The following is a 19,575-nucleotide window of genomic DNA, read 5'->3' as shown; positions in this document are numbered from 1 at the left end:
CGGCAAAGAAAAATGCATAGACAATTGGAGAGGCTCAGTATATACTAATACAAAATAAATTAGTAAAATAAATACTTGTATATGACATATTGATAATAATATTAAAAACCTTGGAATTTCTAAAATGGCTATTTATATCCACCCATTATTAGAAAAATATTTACATATTTTGATGATGGAAAAACGAAGAAAAATGCATGGACGATTAGAAAGGCTCAGTACACAGTAATACAAAATAAGGTAATACAAAATAAGTTAATACAAAATATTGTAAATACTTGTGTATGGGACATCGACTATGATAACGTCAATAATATCGGTAGTTCTATTTTTATCGAACCGTCGTCAGAAGAAAATTTACACGTTTGGAGGAGGGAAAAACGGCGAAGAAAAATGCATGGACGATTGGAAAGGCTCGGTACACAGGAACGGAGACTTACAGTTAAACGTATGCGGTAGGATGAGCGGTAACAGTGTGCGGTCGGGTTGTCAGCACCGGTAAGTTATTTAGCGGTTGAGGCCGTAGCAGTTGGCAGCGCTGTCTAATTGTAACGACACCTTTGGGACTGGTATCACTCCCCGTATCCACCAAACCACCCACTTTCCACCCCCGTAATCGTTGAAGCGCTCAGGTACTCTCTCACACCGCCGGCCTCCTCCTTCCTCTCGGCCCCACGTCTCTCCTCGGCAACCTTCAGACGCTGTAAACCAAAAATACGACGACACTTTGTCGAAGCATCCGTGTCCCGTACGTTTTAATGTTCGACTAGGCAGCAACGAGAGCGAAGAAAGTTACTGCGTCTTCGGTCCAAGTTACGGTGTAATCCAAATTATGTATGTACCTGATATTTTAAATTATTCCAATGGTCCTCTCGCTATACCCTTTCGTTAATTCCATCGTGAAATCGAAGATATATTATCATAGTATAATATATATTAGTTTATTATACTTATTTTTAATAAGTTAGGGTCAATTACTATATTATACTTTTTTTTAATAAATTAGATACAACTTTTCGAAATTTTATGTTAATAATTTAATATCAGCTATGGTTGTAAATTCATTCTTGTGAAATTTTATGAAATTTTTTGGTTTTAATTTGTTCTCTTTAATTTTTTATTAACTCGTGGATTTTGGAACGTGCTAATTTTAAAAAATTCGTCACCACTGATATAGTATGAGTTCAGAAAATATAAGATTATTTATAATGATATTATAGTACAAATAAAATTCGATTGAAATCAGTTCAATCAGATTTAGTGGGAATTATTAATTGATAAATGAAATTCAGGTTTGCGAGATTTCTTGTAAAGATATGACAAAGAGAAGAAAATGCAATTAGCATTGTTAAAATTAAAGATAAAATAAGAAGATAAAATAAACAATTCAGCATTTTGGAAAACGATGAACATGTTTATATTCTTATAATATAATAAAATTTGTACAAAAAGCTGCATTTAAAATATTTTATTTCATTTTGAAATTAAAACTACCAACTTGTAATATATATTTAACTGTGTACACGTACATGATATTAATTAAAATCGTATAATGAAGTTGAATATGTACCTATATATAGTTACATTTCTATTTTGATAAACATCAAAAGTAATTTTAATTTTTAATTTAAAAAATTTGAAACTGATCATTTCGTGTCATTTGTTAATTCTGACAATAATTATCACTATTCGTGTGTCCTACATTCAAGTACTCCTAATATATCGATAGCTCCACTGTTAATAATATATTTACCCTTTGCAAACAAGAAATTACGAATTAAAGAGTAACTCTGCATATAATATATAAATAAACGAAATAAAATATGGTATAAATATAAAGAAATAAATATGTACAATAAAATTTAAAAAATTTTACTAAACTAAATAAAATTATGTAACTGTCTGTTGAAATTTATTAACTCTATACACTATCTCCTAACTAAATTAAAAAATATTAATATTAATAATGAAATTAATAATATAATTATATTTTATTATAAATAAATGTATATATTTTTTATTATAAATATATAATATATTTTGCCAATCGCCAATTATATTTATTGACTTTATTTATATAATTGGCTTTATTTATGTAAAACCAATTTCATATTGGCGAGTATATAGAATAATATTTCCAGCATTCGACTTATTAATTGTAAGTGAAAATATTACGCCATATTTTTGTAATTTGAAGTATACCTAAATATGATATACACAATTGATATCAGTTGGAATGGTGTAATAAAAATAAGAAAATGTCCATAGTTACGATTCTCTTAAAAGAAAAATTAATATTAATTTCACTAAAAGCAGTGCTTTCCAACAAATTCTCAGCAACTGCTAAAATAAGAAGTTTAAATTAAATCATTTTAACCCCTCCGTTATTAATTATTATAATACAAATCTCACTGACACTGACTATATCAATACTCAACAAAGTCAGCAATTGATATTCGTTTTCAATATCAACCCTCAATTTTCAACCCCTTATACTATTATAGAATATACGATTAATTTAACTTATGAGTTTTTCATGCTAAACCCCATAAAAATGAATTACATTTTCAACAGACTAAAATTACATCTAACTCGCACAAAATTTGTGTAAATTCTAAAAATTGTTATAAAATAGGTATACAGTGACTAATTAAAAATAATTTTACAATGCTAAGTTTCTCATAATTAAATCGTAATGCAAGTTAAATATCCTTGATACTCCATCCCTCTCGTTTGACGAACTGACCTCGTCATGGCGTTACGAGGTCATGACAGTACACGAAATGTCACCCTGTCTTTACCAGCCTGTTTGGAGCTCCATCACACGCAAACATTCTTCTACCTATATACCACTCTTGCCCAACGAATTTAGAAATATCCTTTATTACACACGAGCTTACACGAGGATTCGCTTTGCGACCTACACACAGAGCGACCCAACGACAAACCTAAACTGCGTATAAATATAACAGAACAAAAATTGTCCTCACGACGTCTGACGTATGAATTAACCCCAATACATACTTCGGAGAAAGTCACCATTGGTTCAATCGTTCAACGAACCTAATCTGTGATACTTTGACCACTTGCTCTAGCAAGAAATTCACAGACGCCAGAATGGTGCAGTGTTTCAGTGACAATTGCCTGACGACGTGTATACCACGTCGTAGGCGATTTCGCGACAAAAGCATTGCGACGTGCGTGGCACGTCTTTCCAGCGTAAGTGGTTAATTTTTGGCTCAATTTCTGTGGTCAGTGACTATAGTCACCCAGGATTGACGAGGATTGGTAGGGATTCGATCCTACGTTTTACTCAGCGGACTTCTTGTGTGCAACGCACAGTATATAGTGTACTCGGAGCGATTGATAATTGGAGCAACCCTTCTGTCAAATTGACGGGTTCCGTAAATCTAAGACTGCTAATGTAATATATAATTGCTTGTAAATTAACCCTATATGGGCCCGTGTAACTTTCAAGTTACGTGCTAATGAATAGGTATTTTATTAAATACTGCATTCAACGTTATCGTCTTCATCACTCCAGTTCGCGATTTTTCTTTCGATATATTTATCATTATTTTTACAATACCTCCCGTGGCTCCATTTTTAAAAATTCTAATTCTTTTTCATTTACCGGTTATTCGATCATGATAGGTTAAGTCCTCTATGGCCCCTATGACCTATTTTCCACAAGATGGCGTGGAAAATTATCTTGTCTATCTATTGCACATTATCTTGGCACAATAGTACAAACGTTGTTAATTAAAACTTTCAATATGAATTCGTTATAATAAAATTGTCAAAACTGCTGAATTTATTGGTTAATATTTGTTGATTTTATGTTACATACAATTCTTATAGTCAAGAAAAATATATATTCGGTCTATAGAGGGTTAAACTAATCGTTAAAGACGAGGCACGTGGTTCCCTTCACCTGTCAATTTGACAGGTGTCCTTAGAAATAAGTATACAGATAGCGTCCGTAAACCTAGTATTTAATAAGAGTACAAGGACGCACAAGAGTCTGAGAGTAAGGATCAGAGTGTGCCAGCGTGTTTTAAAGTGAGTCACAGAGTTTTAGAGAGATAGCCCAGAGTTATTAGGAATAAGTTTTAGTTTAAAATAAATCATTTTTATATTTACGTCACTGCCTACCTAACATTCCTACATATATGCATCCTACAAAGTGTTTCTGGATCTCTCAATATAGTGCGGGCCCTGGAAGCGTGTTGCGCGAGCAGAGTGCTGTTCGCAATGTGTTAAAAATCCGAGTTAATCTGGCAACGAAATAATCATGGTTTTAAACTTTTACAACGGTGAACGAGGAGTAAACACCAGCGGCCACCATCGTTTACCGTCATTTCGTTGGTCACGCGATACGAAGAAGTGATTTCTCGGACGCGGAAGCTTCGAAGGAAATTCAGCCTGGAGGACAAAGACAAAGTATCGAGCAGGTTGTCGCCTCGTAATCGCGCGACTCGAAAACCGGGTCTCTCGTAAACTTCCGTGCTCGCATGGACGTTTGCTTTATTGCCGGAGCTTCTGATATCGCGGCAGTTGGTAGCAACATCGGTAGAAAGGCAGGCAGGCAGGCAGGCAGGCGGCATTATCTTGGCTGGGTGAGGGTGAGAGAGGGCGAATGCCCTCCCCATGAGATCACCATGGCAACCCCTGTACGGCCCGCCACGGCGTCGTGTCCTGCGTGCTTCCATGTCCTGCTAGCATGGCGACTGCTAACCTCCCAAACTCCTCTGTCGACGATAACCTAGAAGTCTCCCTTCTTCCTTTTCTCCCCTTTTTCAGCCTCCTCTTCCTAGAAGTCTCCACTTCCGTTCTGAAAATTCGTTTATTCCGCTCGCGCGCCATTTTCACCCACGTAGCCGTTCGTTAGAACGATCGTTTTCAAAGGAACGCGGCCAGTGTCGTCCGCAGGACGCACGGAGTCTTATCTCGATGCCAGTCAGAAGGGTTTACAGACTTCATCGCGAGCTTCTTTCGATGTTCGATGTTGTGCGTTTGGTTAGAGGTGCTGTAGGGTGTAGTCCAGGTGGTTGGATGTGGAAAATGTAGGTCTGATTGGTTATGACGTGATCAAATGTAAGGGGTCCATACTAAATACATAATCGTTAACATTGGAAAATGTGTAAAGATGGCTAGAATTATTATGAATATATGCGAACTAATTCATAACGTAATTTATTATTTTCTTCTGTATACAACCTGTCTTATGTGCAAGCTGAATGTCGACCGAAGTATTGTACAATCGACAAATATCTGGTTGTTAGATCGAGTGGACATAAACGATAGTCACGAATTTGTTTTTGAATTTATTTGTATATTTGAATAATCGCAATACGAACCGAATGTTTTCTAAAATCCATTTAATTATTAGCGTGGATGAGATAAAAATATTAGCAATGATACACGAGGGAATAAAGAAGTAGAAAATTCGCTATGCACGTTTCATGTGTGAACAGTAACCTCGTCCCACTGTTGTAATCGCTATTCGAACCGAATGTTTCATAAAATCCATTTAATTTTTAGCATAGACGAGATAAAAGTATTAATAATGAGACATACGAGGGAAGGAAAAAGAAGACCCATATATCTAGGGAAAATCTTGGGGATATCTGGTTGTTAGATTGAGTGGACATAAACGATAGAAACGAATTTGTTTTTGAATTTATTTGTATATTTGAATAATATTAAGCTTTTATTTCAAGACGATTGTAGTGCACGAGATGATCCAAACGACTGACTAATCTGTTCACATATGAACGTTGTTGAGCCCCTCTCACACACACACACGGCAAGCATTTTCGTGCCTTTCTATACATAACCACACACGCGTTTTAATATAAGATAGTTCTTAGGTGTGGTAATGATACGTAGATTTTTAAATATATATGTGTTGACATAATAAAGTAGCGATGTATGTAAGAAAGGAATGAGTGGAACAAGTATGCATGGGATGGCAATATCTAATGAGTTCAGGTTATCGTGATAAACGAGTATGCGTGTAATGATCGAGGTGTTGTGTGAATTGTGTATGTTAATGTAATGTATGAAAGAAGAAAGAAGAAAAGTGAAAGTGATTTGGCATAGGTCAGTTGCAATTGAGTTTTAACCCTTTGCACTCGAGAGGTGACCATCAGTCGCCATTAGATAAAATTTCGAAGATCGATATTAATTAATATGTCAAATTTAAAATAATGTAACGATGTGCGAGCTATCGAAATCAAATAATTCTGCGTCTTAATTATTATACGATTTCTTATTTATTACTGAAAGAAATATCGCCAGCTTTATAGCAGAAAATCTTTGAACTCCTACTCCTCTTTAACCAAAAAATCGTCGAGTGCAAACAGTTAATAACTGACTATTTATGGTATCATCGTCACCTTTGTACTGCGAAGATGATACAGTGAAGGCTTGTGTGAAATTTTCTTGTTGGCTGAAAATAGCATAAGTACTTGAAAATATTATTGTGTCGCATTGTAGAATGAAGGATGAGAAGAAGATACATCGATAAGGTGTTGATGTAGTAGTAGAATCAATGATAACTACTGTGCACGACTGAAGAGGCTGCGTGCACATGTATGAGTCTGTGAGGAATGTAGGTCTGATTGATCATAGTCTGCTAGGTCCATCTTCTCTGACGCAGTCGTAAGGGTAGGTTATATGAATTTTTGTTATCGATTGGAAGTGTCAGATTTCTAAATGGGATTATATCGCATCGTACAACGAAGAGTTGGAAGGGACCAATGGGATTGAACGATCCCTCATTGGCGTAGAAGTGGGGCCAGCGTTAACTACTGTGCAGGGTTTGGATGCTTGCATATCAACGAAACGTAGGTCTAAAAGACCTATTTTCTCTGATATAATCGCAAAGATGGATTAGGCGAATTTTTGTTACTGGTTAAAGGTAACTTAGGTAATACTTAGATAGGATTGTATCGCATCATGTAGCGAAGAGCGTGAACAGGACACGTCGATATCAAATGGGGTAGAAGGATGAAGCACTGGCGTAGACACACGATCAGTATTAACCCTTAACTACTAACATTCAGTTTCCCAGAAAATTATATTATTACGAACTTTTTTCGAAGAAAGTATTTACTTGAGTATTCTGAAAACTATGGGTTTTTATTAAATAATTATAAGAGTTTGTAAATTATAAGAGGCACATGTGTCATTTTAAAAATCGGGGTCCCTGAAATGAAATAAATTTTACAATATTCCTTGAACAAGTTTATTTTATTTGGCGTTAAAAGTTTTAATATGATGTGATGTGTTTTATTCGCTTCAAGGTCAGTTTAATTTTAGTTTCCATAGTTCTAATAATTTAATTAGTTTAATAATAGTCAATTTTCAAAATTGTTATTGCGAGTGCAAGAAATTCTGAACTGGGTCAAACAGTTTTATTTTTAATTTTAATGATTTTAATAGTTCCATTAATTTAATAGCGATCAATTTTTCTGATTATTAGGGTAAGTACAAGGATCTTTGAATTGGGTCAAGCAGTTTACTCTTAATACTCTACGTCCCCATATTTTATAATTAATGGACAATTTGCTTATGGAATATATTGTAGTTTTTACTTTCAAGAAATCGACAAATCATCGTGTTTATACTGATAATTCATATCAGTTTTGGGAACATTTATACGCGAGTATGAACGTAATCTGGAGTGAAATTAAGATAGGAGTTTTCATTGAAGATTGTTATCTAATAATTCTAAAAGAGAAATAAAAATGAATTCTATCAAAGACATTTAATCATTTTTAAATTGTTATTTGCGCAGGAAACAAAAATTCCTCCAGACTTTGAAAGTCTTGATATATAGTAATAAAAATTTGGTGAGTAAAATATACATTTATACATGACACATTGACATTAACATCAGTAACATTAGTAGTTCTAAAAAGGCTATTTTTATTCAACTATTATTAATATTAAATCTACCACGATGAGTGAACGAAGGAACAGAAAAATCTGAAAAATGGAATAATTGGAGGCAGTGAAAGATCGATTACACGTACATGTACCCAAAATTCATGCAAGATTTAAATTTTGCGCCATTTGTATGGTATATCATAGCTAACGAAAAAGAAAAGACAGCGTTGTAGCTGACAGTTCAGGGTTATTAAAAGTGGGGTATTAAAAATTAAAAATATACGAAAGCACTGGCGTAGACACACGATCAGTGTTAACCCTTAATTATTAACATTCAGTTTCTAATAGATGTCCCAAAATTCACGCAAGATTTGAATTTTGCGCCATTTTTGTAGGTTGCCAATGAAAGAAAAAGACGAAAGCACTGGCGTAGACACACTATCAGTGTTAACCCTTAACTACTAACATTCAGTTTCTAATTTTGCGCCATTTTTGTGGTAAAGTGTTGCCAATGAAAGAAAAAGACATCGTGACAGCTGATAGTTCATTTTATTAAAAATGGAGCGCTACGTTAAAGAACAACGTGTCTTCATTATTGAGCAATATTTACAATTTTTAATTAAAAACCTGTGTCTTCTATAGGAATTACTTCTTGCGTGAATTTTGGTACACCCGATATATTTGAAGGAAAATCGCAAAGACGAGTGACTAACTGTAACACGATAACGTTGAGCGCGGAGTTTCGAATGAAAAGTTTAGAAACATTATTTAGACCACGATAGGTTTAGTTTTAAAATAACGTTCACACGTTTCTGTGATGGAGTGACGGTAAAAAGAAATGCATGATCGATTGAAAAGACTCGGTACATAGTGATACAAAATAGGTTAATAAAGTAAATACTTGTATATGGGACATTGGCAATAACATCAGCAACATTGATAGTTCTGAACAGGCTATTTTTATCTGACCATCGTTGAAAGAACGTTTACACGTCTGAATAATGGAAAAACGATAAAAAGAAATGCGTGATCGATTGAAAAGACTCGGTACATAGTAATACAAAGTAGGTTAGTGAAATAAATGCTTGTATATGACATATTGATAGTAATATTGAAAACCTTGGAATTTCTAAAATGGCTATTTATATCCAACCATCGTTAGAAGAACGTTTACACATTTCAATGAGAGAAAAACAAAGAAAAATGCATGGAAAATTGGATAGGCTCAGTACATAGTAATACAAAATAAATTAGTAAAATAAATACTTGTTTATAACATTAACAAAGGTTCAGTACATAGTAACACAAAATAAATTAGTAAAATAAATACTCGTGTGTGGGACATTGACAGTAATATCATCAGAAATATTGGTAGTTCTATTCTTATCGAACCAAGAGAAGAACATTTACACGTTTCAATGAGAGAAAAACAAAGAAAAATGCATGGAAAATTGAATGGGCTCAGTACATAGTAATGCAAAATAAATTAGTAAAATAAATACTTGTATATGACATACTGACAAAGTCTCAGTAAATAGTAACACAAAATAAAATAGTAAAATAAATACTCGTGCGTGGGATATTGTCAATAATAACATCAGTAATATTGATACTTCTATTTTTATCTATCCGTCGTTAAAAGAACATTTACATATTTCAATGATGGAAAAATGGTAAAAAGAATTACATGAACGATTCAAAAGACTCGGTACATAGTGATACAAAATAAGTTAGTGAAATAAATACTTGTATATGGCATATTGACGATAATATCAGAGACACTGGAATTTCCAAAATAGTTATTTATATCCAACCATTTTATATCCAATCATTAGAAGGACGATTACACATTTTGACGAGGGAAAATGGCTTACAAAAATGTATAGACGATTAGAAAGGCTTAGTACACAGTAATACAAAATAAGTTAATACAAAATATTGTAAATACGAGTATATTGGACATCGACAATGATAACTTGAATAATATTAGTAGTTCTATTTTTATCGAACCGTCGTGAGAAGAACATTTACACGTTTGGAGGAGGGAAAAACGGCAAAGAAAAATGCATAGACAATTGGAGGGGCTCAATATATACTAATACAAAATAAATTAGTAAAATAAATACTTGTATATGGTATATTAACAATAACATCAGAGACACTGGAATTTCCAAAATGGCTATTTATATCCAACCATCATTATAAGAATATTTACATATTTTGACGATGGAAAAACGAAGAAAAATTCATGGACGATTAAAAAGGCTCAGTACACAGTAATACAAAATAAGTTAATACAAAATATTGTAAATACGTGTATATTGGACATCGACAATGATAACGTCAATAATATTAGTAGTTCTATTTTTATCGAACCATCGTCAGAAGAACATTTACACGTTTGGAGGAGGGAAAAACGGCAAAGAAAAATGCATAGACAATTGGAGAGGCTCAGTATATACTAATACAAAATAAATTAGTAAAATAAATACTTGTATATGACATATTGATAATAATATTAAAAACCTTGGAATTTCTAAAATGGCTATTTATATCCACCCATTATTAGAAAAATATTTACATATTTTGATGATGGAAAAACGAAGAAAAATGCATGGACGATTAGAAAGGCTCAGTACACAGTAATACAAAATAAGGTAATACAAAATAAGTTAATACAAAATATTGTAAATACTTGTGTATGGGACATCGACTATGATAACGTCAATAATATCGGTAGTTCTATTTTTATCGAACCGTCGTCAGAAGAAAATTTACACGTTTGGAGGAGGGAAAAACGGCGAAGAAAAATGCATGGACGATTGGAAAGGCTCGGTACACAGGAACGGAGACTTACAGTTAAACGTATGCGGTAGGATGAGCGGTAACAGTGTGCGGTCGGGTTGTCAGCACCGGTAAGTTATTTAGCGGTTGAGGCCGTAGCAGTTGGCAGCGCTGTCTAATTGTAACGACACCTTTGGGACTGGTATCACTCCCCGTATCCACCAAACCACCCACTTTCCACCCCCGTAATCGTTGAAGCGCTCAGGTACTCTCTCACACCGCCGGCCTCCTCCTTCCTCTCGGCCCCACGTCTCTCCTCGGCAACCTTCAGACGCTGTAAACCAAAAATACGACGACACTTTGTCGAAGCATCCGTGTCCCGTACGTTTTAATGTTCGACTAGGCAGCAACGAGAGCGAAGAAAGTTACTGCGTCTTCGGTCCAAGTTACGGTGTAATCCAAATTATGTATGTACCTGATATTTTAAATTATTCCAATGGTCCTCTCGCTATACCCTTTCGTTAATTCCATCGTGAAATCGAAGATATATTATCATAGTATAATATATATTAGTTTATTATACTTATTTTTAATAAGTTAGGGTCAATTACTATATTATACTTTTTTTTAATAAATTAGATACAACTTTTCGAAATTTTATGTTAATAATTTTCAGGTTATCGTGATAAACGAGTATGCGTGTAATGATCGAGGTGTTGTGTGAATTGTGTATGTTAATGTAATGTATGAAAGAAGAAAGAAGAAAAGTGAAAGTGATTTGGCATAGGTCAGTTGCAATTGAGTTTTAACCCTTTGCACTCGAGAGGTGACCATCAGTCGCCATTAGATAAAATTTCGAAGATCGATATTAATTAATATGTCAAATTTAAAATAATGTAACGATGTGCGAGCTATCGAAATCAAATAATTCTGCGTCTTAATTATTATACGATTTCTTATTTATTACTGAAAGAAATATCGCCAGCTTTATAGCAGAAAATCTTTGAACTCCTACTCCTCTTTAACCAAAAAATCGTCGAGTGCAAACAGTTAATAACTGACTATTTATGGTATCATCGTCACCTTTGTACTGCGAAGATGATACAGTGAAGGCTTGTGTGAAATTTTCTTATTGGCTGAAAATAGCATAAGTACTTGAAAATATTATTGTGTCGCATTGTAGAATGAAGGATGAGAAGAAGATACATCGATAAGGTGTTGATGTAGTAGTAGAATCAATGATAACTGCTGTGCACGACTGAAGAGGCTGCGTGCACATGTATGAGTCTGTGAGGAATGTAGGTCTGATTGATCATAGTCTGCTAGGTCCATCTTCTCTGACGCAGTCGTAAGGGTAGGTTATATGAATTTTTGTTATCGATTGGAAGTGTCAGATTTCTAAATGGGATTATATCGCATCGTACAACGAAGAGTTGGAAGGGACCAATGGGATTGAACGATCCCTCATTGGCGTAGAAGTGGGGCCAGCGTTAACTACTGTGCAGGGTTTGGATGCTTGCATATCAACGAAACGTAGGTCTAAAAGACCTATTTTCTCTGATATAATCGCAAAGATGGATTAGGCGAATTTTTGTTACTGGTTAAAGGTAACTTAGGTAATACTTAGATAGGATTGTATCGCATCATGTAGCGAAGAGCGTGAACAGGACACGTCGATATCAAATGGGGTAGAAGGATGAAGCACTGGCGTAGACACACGATCAGTATTAACCCTTAACTACTAACATTCAGTTTCCCAGAAAATTATATTATTACGAACTTTTTTCGAAGAAAGTATTTACTTGAGTATTCTGAAAACTATGGGTTTTTATTAAATAATTATAAGAGTTTGTAAATTATAAGAGGCACATGTGTCATTTTAAAAATCGGGGTCCCTGAAATGAAATAAATTTTACAATATTCCTTGAACAAGTTTATTTTATTTGGCGTTAAAAGTTTTAATATGATGTGATGTGTTTTATTCGCTTCAAGGTCAGTTTAATTTTAGTTTCCATAGTTCTAATAATTTAATTAGTTTAATAATAGTCAATTTTCAAAATTGTTATTGCGAGTGCAAGAAATTCTGAACTGGGTCAAACAGTTTTATTTTTAATTTTAATGATTTTAATAGTTCCATTAATTTAATAGCGATCAATTTTTCTGATTATTAGGGTAAGTACAAGGATCTTTGAATTGGGTCAAGCAGTTTACTCTTAATACTCTACGTCCCCATATTTTATAATTAATGGACAATTTGCTTATGGAATATATTGTAGTTTTTACTTTCAAGAAATCGACAAATCATCGTGTTTATACTGATAATTCATATCAGTTTTGGGAACATTTATACGCGAGTATGAACGTAATCTGGAGTGAAATTAAGATAGGAGTTTTCATTGAAGATGATAGCGGTTGTATCACATAAAACAAGGTTATTTCCTTTTATACGGTGTATGTAATATCGTAGCAACGAGCATAAGGCATGTAAATTGTCCGTCAAAAATTATGTAGCTATGTTCTGCTATGAATTTTCGAACATATCGAATAATAAAATTAGTGAATTTTCATTAAACATTTTTATTTAACATTTTTAATGAAAATGGAGCATAGGGATTAAAGATGACTCGTAAACATAGTATTACAATAATATTTTTCACAATTATTTTGTATTTTTATTTTAAAAAATTTTAAACTTTAATAGTATGTATACAACAATTTTTTAAATTATCATTTTCTCATTGTATAAGATACAATTAAGATCTGTGATAATGTTCTAAGCTTTTTGTCACTTGAGTTTCTGATAACACGAGAAATATAGTAAGCACCCAATTTTATTATTCTTTCTTTTATATAATAATTAGGAATCCCCAATATATATTTATACAGAGGATCATATTTATTATATTTACATATTTGTTGATTTCGTGAATTCAATTTTAGGGACTAAATTTTTAATATTAAAATAAAATTAAGTCAAATATAAGCAAGAATTAGAACAACGAATTTACCGAAAATATTACTTCCAATAATATTATGTAATTACTATATTATACATAATTTATGATAATTATAAATTTTATTTATTTACTACCATTTTAAATTAAATAGAAATTAAATTTGCTAATATTAAAATAATTTTAAACAAACTTTCGAAAGTTAAATTCAAACCAAAATTAAAATAACAAGTTAATCGAAAAGCCTCTTACATTGACATCGCTTAGCACGTTAAGAGCCACGCTGGTCTCTAGGGACTGGCCCAAACTAGGACCAAAGGTGCTATTTTTTGGTGTTAAATTCTTCGCCATCTTTGGAGCTAACGTCTGGGAATTTCTGTTATAACAATTGGTACAGTATTAATAATATGGAGAGAAAATTATTAAGGCACTTTCTCGTGCCGAATTTCATTTATTTAAACAGAAACTTAAATTTTTAACAAAGAAAGAATATTTTTATTTGAAATCTCTCGTTGCTTCGATACAGTGGAACATCTCATATTCGAAATAATAAGGAGAGAAAATTATTAGGACACTTTGTCACGACGAATTTCATTTATTTAAACAGAAACTTAAATTTTTAACACTTTGCATTCGACGATTTTTTCGTTACAGGAAAATAGTAATTCGAAGACTTTCTGCCATAAAATCGACGATATTTTTAAAACAGTAACGAAGAAATCGTATGCAATTTAAGACGTAGAATTATTTTACTTCGATATTCCACGCATCGTTGGGTAATTGTAAATTCGATATATCAACCCTTTGCACTTGAGAGACGCCTCTCAGTCGCCATTTAATCAGATTCTAAAGATGGATGTTAATTAATATATCAAATTTACAATTACCCAACAATACGTGGAATATCGAAGTAAAATAATTCCGTCTTAAATTACATGACGACCATAATTTTTTTTTTTGCAATTTATTATTTCATCCCATTGCCACTAAAAAATTGCGACAAACTAAGCAAGAGTAGTGTCTAAATAAATTCGCGGATATTTATAATTCTTTTCTTTCAATAAACTTTCCTTTGAAGAAACGTTTGGAACCGTCTTTTCGATCGAATAAACAGTTTCTCAAGATATAAATGGCTAAAATCCAATAATTTTCCAAAAATCTAAATTCATTTTAAATATCCATCTATGTAGAACACTTTGTAAACACATCATCATTTAATCACACTATAAACCGACATAGAACAATATATCCCTCACTCAGAGTCATTAACCCATTAACTGCCAAATTTCTTTTTTTGAAATTTTTGGCCGGATAAGTTATACATATGCACGAAAGGTTGTGTGACAGTATAATTATATTCAAATTATGTTTTGTTTTGAAAATATTTGATATTTTTGAAAAGGTCCCAAAATGGGTGTCGTTATAAAATGATCGATAAAATCATTTCAATAAAAACCAAGAGACTGAGTAAGTAGAAATCGTATACAATTTAAAACGAAGAATTATTTTACTTCGATATTTCACGCATTCTTGGGTAATTGTGAATTTTATATATTAATTAACACCCATCTTTAGAATCTGATTAAATGGCGACTGAGATGCGTCTCCAGAGTGCAAAGGGTTAATCCTCCCCACAGTCTGATTTAATGAAACGCTAAAACGAAATAAATTTTCCTATTCCCAGATACTCATCGTGAGTACTTACCAACACCGGTCACTTCGTCCCCAACGTTCAATCATTCCGTCACCCAATAACTCCGCTGATATTTGTCCTCCGAAAACACGAATACGAAGGTACATATAAAAAGAGAGCGTAACAAGTCGCTGGCAGGGAGCATGCAATAAAATCAGAACGGTCGAATGTCAAGGAAGGAAGGTAAAGAGAAGTTCTCAAGCGAGACAGAGTTGCAGATTTTACCGAGTTTCGAACTAGGTGTGCCTCTCAAAGCGGGATGCTGTTCTCGTGGGAGGAAGTAGACAAGGTTCAGGGTACCCTCCCTAAGCCTGTTAAGGAAGAGTCGTGAGTTTCCTCAAAGGGGCCGCGAATATTAAAATCACATTTTAGCCCCCACTTCACCCCGCTGTCCCGACGACAAACTCCATGACCGTGCAACAAGGTTAACCGAGATTAAGCGAGCTTCCGGCAAACCTGCAGCACTCTGTTGTATACTTTGCCCAGACACGTATCGCTAAATCGTTTGTCAGCAATAAACTTTGCGGCATTACCGAAGTTTACCGGCCAATTTTCTCGTTTATGGCGTTGGATGCGAATATATTTTCATTTCTGCGAGGTTTTCGCACACGAGGTGTGTAACGAATATGTTTAGATTGTTGGAAATATTGAAAATTCTTCAAAACTGGAAGAAACCCCCTTGATAAAGAAGAAGAGATATTTTCAATTTCAATTTTTTCGAAGAATTATATTGCATACGAGATATCTAATGTTTATTTTTAAAAATCAAATTGGAAGTGAAATTAATTAGAATTTGATTATGTAGAGAAGAAAATATGACAGGAGAACTTCATAAATGGGAAAAATTAATTACAAACTGGAAAATCAACGTTTTATGTACCTGATATTTTAAATTATTCCAATGGTCCTCTCGCTATACCCTTTCGTTAATTCCATCGTGAAATCGAAGATATATTATCATAGTATAATATATATTAGTTTATTATACTTATTTTTAATAAGTTAGGGTCAATTACTATATTATACTTTTTTTTAATAAATTAGATACAACTTTTCGAAATTTTATGTTAATAATTTAATATCAGCTATGGTTGTAAATTCATTCTTGTGAAATTTTATGAAATTTTTTGGTTTTAATTTGTTCTCTTTAATTTTTTATTAACTCGTGGATTTTGGAACGTGCTAATTTTAAAAAATTCGTCACCACTGATATAGTATGAGTTCAGAAAATATAAGATTATTTATAATGATATTATAGTACAAATAAAATTCGATTGAAATCAGTTCAATCAGATTTAGTGGGAATTATTAATTGATAAATGAAATTCAGGTTTGCGAGATTTCTTGTAAAGATATGACAAAGAGAAGAAAATGCAATTAGCATTGTTAAAATTAAAGATAAAATAAGAAGATAAAATAAACAATTCAGCATTTTGGAAAACGATGAACATGTTTATATTCTTATAATATAATAAAATTTGTACAAAAAGCTGCATTTAAAATATTTTATTTCATTTTGAAATTAAAACTACCAACTTGTAATATATATTTAACTGTGTACACGTACATGATATTAATTAAAATCGTATAATGAAGTTGAATATGTACCTATATATAGTTACATTTCTATTTTGATAAACATCAAAAGTAATTTTAATTTTTAATTTAAAAAATTTGAAACTGATCATTTCGTGTCATTTGTTAATTCTGACAATAATTATCACTATTCGTGTGTCCTACATTCAAGTACTCCTAATATATCGATAGCTCCACTGTTAATAATATATTTACCCTTTGCAAACAAGAAATTACGAATTAAAGAGTAACTCTGCATATAATATATAAATAAACGAAATAAAATATGGTATAAATATAAAGAAATAAATATGTACAATAAAATTTAAAAAATTTTACTAAACTAAATAAAATTATGTAACTGTCTGTTGAAATTTATTAACTCTATACACTATCTCCTAACTAAATTAAAAAATATTAATATTAATAATGAAATTAATAATATAATTATATTTTATTATAAATAAATGTATATATTTTTTATTATAAATATATAATATATTTTGCCAATCGCCAATTATATTTATTGACTTTATTTATATAATTGGCTTTATTTATGTAAAACCAATTTCATATTGGCGAGTATATAGAATAATATTTCCAGCATTCGACTTATTAATTGTAAGTGAAAATATTACGCCATATTTTTGTAATTTGAAGTATACCTAAATATGATATACACAATTGATATCAGTTGGAATGGTGTAATAAAAATAAGAAAATGTCCATAGTTACGATTCTCTTAAAAGAAAAATTAATATTAATTTCACTAAAAGCAGTGCTTTCCAACAAATTCTCAGCAACTGCTAAAATAAGAAGTTTTGGCGCAAATAATATCACTGGCTTCACTATCACTTTCCATTTTACAGTCTGGGGTCGATACTGATAACTTTACACGATGAAGTGCAAGCGGAAACTGTACCTCGGTAAAGAATTTTAATAATAGTTGACGTGCCACGCACGTCATTTTTCTTTCTGCAACAATCGCCTGACAACGTGTGTAACACGTCGCCGATATTCCGGTAACAGAAGCATCTCGACGTGCGTGGCACGTCTTTCCACCGCAAGTGGTTAACTCGGATTATTTTTAATCACATCTAAAAATATCCATAATCTTGCCCTATTTGTAGCTCTATTAAAGAAAGAGAGGTATATTTTCAATATAAAACTTAATAATAGTAAAAATAAATAATTCTGATTTCACACGCGTGTCATAGGTTCTTCGTCACAGATCTACGTGAAAGACTTTACAAGCACATGGTATATCGTTATAAATCGTCATAGAGCAATCTACCCCTCGTCCAAGATTATTAAACGCCCCATAAGTACGACACTAATACGAAATTCCTCCTCGGGTCACGCGGAACAGGATGTTTTTCCTCCTCGTGACATTTTTGTATTTGGTAAGAACACACGTGTGCTGGAGCATGCGCGACTTACGGCCGTTTTTGTCGATATTTGACAGTGGCAACTTGAGAGGGTCCCAACCGTCCCGCCGAGCCCTCGGGGGCTCCGTATCTAAATGCAGACATTAATAAATCGCGGGCACACACTCGTACATCCGCGTACGAATCGTCGTCAACGGTAAGTTAGTTTACGCTGGTGGAGGTTCTGATGCGTTTATGGAAATGACTCGTGCCTTGCTCGGACACCGCACGCCTAAGGCACCGCGACATAATTCAGCAATTTTCGGCTAGCCCTTGCAACGCTGCCAACGTTCGGACACTCTATCTGCTGGGGTGAAAATTATAGGAACTGATAACGCTTCCTTTCCCTAATTAAATTGTAATAATAAAAATGGGGTTGTTGGGGTGGCTGTGGAAACGAATTTTTGTATGGAGCTACGTGGAAGTTATTTTGCATCGAATTTAACCAATCTTGCGAATTTTGTGCTGATGTATGGAGAGTGGATGATGAGTATATTTGAGATTAGAAGTTACTATTGTTCATTGAATAATTTATGAATCGATTGTAATTTTTGTTTATTTTATATTCGATTCTGGTATCAGAAATGCAATGGTATTTATAATTTTTAATTCTTGGAGGGAATTTTGGGGAACTTCAGGGTAGTGTTTAAAGGGTGCATGATGAGTATAATGAAGATTAAAAATTATTATATTTGTGTAATAATCTATGAATTACTTTATATATATTTTTCATGGTTAAATGAATATTCAAAATTGTAGATAAATTTTATATTAATAAAAATTTGGTTATTAGGATGGTTGTGTTTTTAAACGAAGTATAAAATTTGGATTTGCATTAATATACACGTATGATAATAGTAACTTATTAATATAATCTGTTATATATATAAGAGCCATAACAAATATAATGAAGATTAAAAATTATCATATTTGTGCAATAATCTATGAATCACTTTATATATATATTCTTCATGGTTAAATGAATATTTAAAATTGTAGTTAAATTTAATATTAATAAAAATTTGGTTATTAGGGTGGTTGTGTTTTTAAACGAAGTATAAAATCTGCATTTGCATTAATATACATATATAATAATAGTAACTTATTAATATAATCTGTTATATATATAAAAGCCATAACAAATATAATGAAGATTAAAAATTATTATATTTATGCAATAATCTATAAATTACTTATCACTTTAATTAAATTTATATTCATTTTATATATCAAGAAAAATTTGTAT

This window comes from Eufriesea mexicana, unplaced genomic scaffold (assembly GCF_001483705.2).
Source record: "Eufriesea mexicana isolate 0111107269 unplaced genomic scaffold, ASM148370v2 scaffold4744748804, whole genome shotgun sequence".
Classification (NCBI taxonomy): domain Eukaryota; kingdom Metazoa; phylum Arthropoda; class Insecta; order Hymenoptera; family Apidae; genus Eufriesea; species Eufriesea mexicana.
The sequence above is the reverse complement of the archived record's forward strand: the minus strand, read 5'-3'. Positions refer to the sequence as shown.